The sequence below is a fragment of the Strongylocentrotus purpuratus genome, unplaced genomic scaffold, assembly GCF_000002235.5.
Source record: "Strongylocentrotus purpuratus isolate Spur 01 unplaced genomic scaffold, Spur_5.0 spur5_scaffold_16, whole genome shotgun sequence".
NCBI classification, from domain to species: Eukaryota; Metazoa; Echinodermata; class Echinoidea; order Camarodonta; family Strongylocentrotidae; genus Strongylocentrotus; species Strongylocentrotus purpuratus.
Window position 1 is genome coordinate 5,015,322 of NW_022145601.1, and position 6,000 is coordinate 5,021,321.

A 6,000-nucleotide genomic window follows, 5' to 3' on the forward strand; every position below is an offset into this window, starting at 1 on the left:
CTTTTCTTTCGAAATCTTTCTTGAACTCTACTTTCATTCTTTCAGGACTGAATTTTCTCTCTGTTTTTTTTTTTTTTTCTTCTTCATTGTGCCATTTTGATTTAGATTTAACACTATTGGAATTCATTTATCCTTCCAATTAATCAATAGTGATGCTCTCCTTGTTGTCAATATATTTTAATCTTGCTTTCCATTCTTCCATTCTTCCATTTGTACCTTTCTGATCTGTTTTAGTTGGTCTCTAATACTTAGAGACCATGAACTTCTCTTTCTATTTTTGTCCTCACTCCCCATTCTCCATCTCCCTCCTTAGCTTCTTATCTCTCCCTCCCTTTCCCCCTCCCTTCCTTCCTTCCTTCCTCCCTCCCTCCCTCCCTCTCTCCCTCCCCCCACCCTCTCTCGCTCCCTCGCTCCCTCTCTCCCTCTCTCTCCTTCTCTCTCTCTCCTTCTCTCTCTCCCTCTCCTTCTCTCTCTCTCTCTCCCTGTCTCCCTCCCTCTCTCCCTCCTTGTATTAAAGCAGTCCGTCAGTCACTGTATTGTGGTAAGTGAGTCAGCGGTGAGGTTCCCGGCAGGGACTTCCCGTCCACAGGGTGGAAACTCTCTATTATATAAAACACCTGCATTCTTACCAGTTACAATCAAACCACTATGACTATAGTATTAATTAGCTTTCATATTCAAATCTTCTCCCATTTTCATTCCTACATCTGTTCGATGTGGTTAGGTAGCTTGGACTGTCTTGATCAAGGCGGTCTCGGTCCAATCACTAATGATACCAGTCTTAAACATTTATAATAAAACCGTAAACTATGATGCTGATCTTTATTTTGAAATGTGCTCGGACTCATTGAAGATCATTTTACTTAAGCATTTTGATAATGCATGGATGAATCAACGAGTGGAAAATATTACCATTGCGTTCGAGGACCAAATTGTTGAAGTTTTACCACAATAAACAATCAATAAATACCAATTAATTGTGTCGAATTGTATCATAATAATAATCAGTTATCGTGGTATTGATATATATATCAATTATACGAAAACGAATTATGAAATTGCTCTTAGAAATTTATTGCTAAATGAATGAAACGAACGATTCAAATGCAAAATAATGAAACAGCATGGAATGTAATTATAGAATTCATCAGCACAACATCATGAACATTTTTAGTGGATTACAAAACTAGGCCTACTTGCACAATCACGAAACGTAATACCACTGGGGTAGTGGGGAGAATGTTGTCTCTTGATTCTTGATATGATCTCTCATTAACCATAACATTTTATGTTAATTTAAATTCTGAACGTTCAAAAACTGAAGAAAAAATGCCACACACGCGAAAAAAACCTACATTAAACACTCGAAATGAACCATGCAATATTTGCTTTTAAACGTTCGAATGTACTTGTACTCATGACATCATGTTTGTGGAATATTTTACACGAGAAATTTTGTTTCTCATGATGTTACTTTTATTCCAACTCATTTTCATCATACTTGTCTCTGGGTCGTTCCAGCTATGGTAGCTATAAGACTTTTTTCTCATCTTCTTTCGAGGTATTTATTAGCAATTAAATGTACACATACAATACAAATAAATCAAGGTTTTACAGCTACCATTGATTAAAAAAACTGAACTGCACCTTCTTTTCCAAATTAATAGCTACTTACCCAATTTGCGCTGTATTTTTAAATGAACATTTGATATAATTTCGATAGACTGTATATTATGCTACGTTACAAATAAGATTTTACATATCGTAAGTTACATCGTCCACTGTTTAGCCTATCACTAGAAGTTCCTCATTTATACATATATTTATCTTGAAAAGGTGATATAAAAGCCTTTAAATGATTTTCCAAAATGTTTGTACGAGTTTACAGTGTAATACAAATTAAAAAAAGGTATAAAGTTTTTTCAACTTCCTCACAATGTAACTATAAGACTTGACCCGCAAATGACCCTTACCCCGTGTTTCTTTTTCTGAAATGAAAACTAATCACGTGACACGTACATTAAAATAAGATATGTGTTTTTCAATAATCACATTTCATTCGCACCGTCAAACTGCTTGGAGAGGACATGTTTTTTGACACTTGATAAAAACACAAACTATACGCTTTGTTGTGACCAGACTGCCCATTGTCTGCATGCGTATGACAGAGAAACGTGTATCTATTATCACAATTGTCCTTATTTGGAATCATGGCCGAATTGTATTGACATTAACACAATGCCATCACAAACATTTCTTTCTACTATCCAAACGTTTCAAGAGCAAAACTTCTAGCCTTGAGCAGGTCGAGTATGCTACCTATTGTGAGCGCAAATAAGAAGAAGAACAAGAAGAAGAAGAACATTTCTGTACCATATAACCCATAGCTCAGTGAAAATGTGCGCGCAGTTGCCGTTCAATTACACATTTTAAAAAAAACGGGCACTGGCTTTTTGTTTTTGCAGGGTTTTTACCGCCCTATATCCCGGAACAATCTCCCGGAACATCTAAAAAACATTGACTCCATTGTTAAGTTTAAGATTGCTTTAAAGACGCACTTATTTAACATTTAATTCATCCATTTTGTCCGTTACCCAGTATGTCTTGTCTTTGTATTCTGTTATGTTTTTTCTCTAGAGCGCCTAGGGACATGTTTTAATACTATGTGTTATGCGCTATACAAGAACGGTTAATTATTATTATTATTATATCCGAACGAGCCTTCAAACACACACCACGCACGATGATGACAACAAAATCAATTAGAGTAATTGAATGATATCTGCTATAAATCCTATTTTAAAATGAATCCTACAGGATAGGCCTATAATCCACTGCTTTTCAATTACCCTGTCACAATCAAAAAGGGCAACCGTATTGTATTTCTCTTATAATCAAGGTAATGAATAATGATCGTGCTGACTTTTTTTGACCAAAAAGGCAGCCTCGTTTTTGTTTTCACGAGTACTGATAAATATGCAAAACTAGCATGAGAAATGGGGTAATATTTGATAAAGGCCATGTGATACCATGGCATGATGCACTGATGACTGCAAAGTGCATGAGCTCATCATCACAACGAAGCTTTCAAGTAAACTTAAGTTGATCTCTTCAAAGCGCAATCGGATTATGTGAGGGCAACATTAATTGCAACCATGCATCATAATCATTTTCAGCGATGATTTGTTTTTCAACCATGATAATCTCTTTAAAGTGTTTAATCATTTACATTAGAGAGCTCTTATAGGTACAAAGTTGTGATTGGGCTACAGCTCGTCACGTGATCGTGATTAGTATTTTTCACTCCCGGACATTTTTCGATGTTATATTGACCACCAGCGCAGCCGGTGCGTCATTGTTTGCGTCCCTCAGCCCTGCACGTTTCGTGAAAATATAACCCCTTATGAAAATATAGGCCCTTTGGAGAAATTTAACTCCCTTCGGCCATTCAAAGAATATTATTACCCACCCTTTCAACCATAACGACCATTGCAAAACTTTACTTCCTAAGACGGATCATTTTGAAATCGGTTCTTTCCGTATTTCTGGTTGTCGATGATTACTTTCTTCAAAGCATCTTTGACTACAGTTCCCGTATTCTGTTCATTATAATCAACCCTTCCATATAATAAAGAAAGAGGCCCAAGGGGGGAATAAATGAAAGATCAGACAAAAATGCAATATTCTCTTCGCGACAGTTTCTATTGTCTGCTGAAATTCCCACAGGCAATGATAGCAATAGAAAAGGTTATTAAGGAGGGTTTTCCATTTCCGAAATTGAAAGCTAACACATTGAATGAAATGGAAGTATAATGAACTCGAGCCAGATTGAATTAACGGAGACTAATCATAACTGCAATTACGTTTCATACTCAAAAATACACTTCAAAAACAGACGATCCAAAGTTGCCAAGTATCTCACGAGAGCCATTTAGAGCTTCCCCTTTTCCCTCCTATTTGTCATGCCTCTTCGGGACAACATTTCATATTACCAAACTCACCGCGTTCAGTTTCCCCAAACTAATCTTACACAGGCCAACGATTGCACGAGGCACGCACAGCAAATAGAAACGATCACAATAACGATTACGAGCAATCATGGTGTCGGTGAGAGTGAACACATCCGCTGGTCCCTCTCGTCTACCGTAGAAGTGCTATTGCCTAGCAACGTGCAACCTCCAGGGGCATGAAGTCATATGTTATATTTAGAACATGACGTGATGGACTGGGTTATATTTCGGCCCCTGGTATTTTTCGTCTTGTGTTTTGATTGTATGTAGAGTTGGTGAGGAGTAGGACACGTATTGAAAACATAGGAATGAGCATAAGAGTTACGTAAGGCCATGAGTCATTTTCTTTTTTGCGTATCTGATGGATAACCCCCAGGGAGAAATAAATTTAAAGAAAAAGGAAAATCCCAACATCACTTGAACTTTTTCGCTAACAAAGTCCCTGTGGCTGCATCATCTTTCGTTCATTCCAACTATGCATGTACCTTACTAGTTTGTACTTTCTTTGGTTTTACCTCAGTTTCGTTAAAATGGAATTGTTTTTTATCCTAACTTGTTATGCTATATCGGTATACCGTGAATGCAATTATATCTTTGTGTTTGTTGGATTCGACTCAATTAAAGTTAAAATGTAAAAGATACGTGAATTGATGGACTTATATTTCAATGAAAACTTGTGAATGTTGCCGTCATTAAAACGTAACACTCCTGCATGTACAGAGCGTCCCAGAAAAAACGAAACCGAGAAGTATCGATGTTTTATCATAACTTAGAGGAGACTCTAAGCTTTCCAAATATGTATCATTCATTAATTATAGTTGTGATTAGGTTATGATAAAACATCGATACTTCTCGGTTTCATTTTTTCTGGGACGCACTGTTTAAGCAGCATCGTGTGCTCAGCTAAACTATTTGTATTCGCTTTTTTACGTATATTTCTGATTTTTAAAAAGAAGGTGAAACGATATTTACTGACAGCGACGTTAAACACTTCATAAGTTTTTTGTTTAAATAATATATCTCACATATTAAAATGATACGCACTCGGATAGCACACCAGATATGAGTACTAATGTATCTAGCGTGTTTAATGAAAACAATTTGATAAACTCGTTTGGGAGTTCCAAATTGATTTTATATCGTAGGAGGGACAAAACAGATGGGAAAGCATTTCAAACATTTATTTTTCTATTCTGAGAAGCGAAGTGAATTGATGCTAGCATGTGCAATCGCCCCTAACAATATCCAAATAAAACAATGATTACAACTTCAGTACCACAAGGGCGTTAAAGTCTTACTGACCTCATAAATTCGAGTCCTTCTGCACCTCATCTTTCTCTCTCTCTCTCTCTCTATCTATCTCTATCTCTAACATTTCTCTGTCTAGTCTTTGAGTTTTGATTACATGGAATTTGATTTAATCCAAGTGAATGATTCAATTTAGAAATGCGCCAACGGCCGCAAATATAGCTCGCTCAGCAGTAAACGTATTAACGCAAATGAATATAGACTGGGCGTCTAGCGGTGAGTGCAATGCTACCCAAAGCCTCGTGAAGAGAAATTTCAAATACAATAATCGTGAAATGGAAAAGAGAAAGGGCTTGACTAAGGAACAGCTCAGCGCACATCGGTTAAAATAAAGCATTGGTTTGACAAGAGTTGTGTGAAGTGCTATTTTTTAAACTAGAATCGATACCGTTAATGGTCTTATCTAATAAGGGTAGATGTTCATATTGATACTGCTCCTCCTATAAAACTGCCCTGCAATTATCATTACCGAATAATAACCACTCCCCCCCCCCCCCCAATAAACACCTGTGTCAAAGGGACAAATAAAATGTTGGTAAAACACCTTGTCTAAGGATGTCAGCACCTAGCGAGGTTCGAACCCAGGACCTCTCGTGTGAAGCCTTCACCAGTATACCACAGTGCGCCGAAACCTGATCATTCTTTGGATATGCTACTGACTTCGTCAAGACTCAGTTTCAAA

At 37.1% G+C, this 6,000-nt stretch overlaps 1 protein-coding gene across 1 annotated transcript in view; it reads right to left on the reverse strand.

Moving 5' to 3' along the window:
- Window positions 1-6,000, reverse strand: part of LOC754783 (E3 ubiquitin-protein ligase Trim36) — a 58,084-nt gene that overhangs the window by 35,331 nt on the left and 16,753 nt on the right. The window lies entirely within an intron of this gene.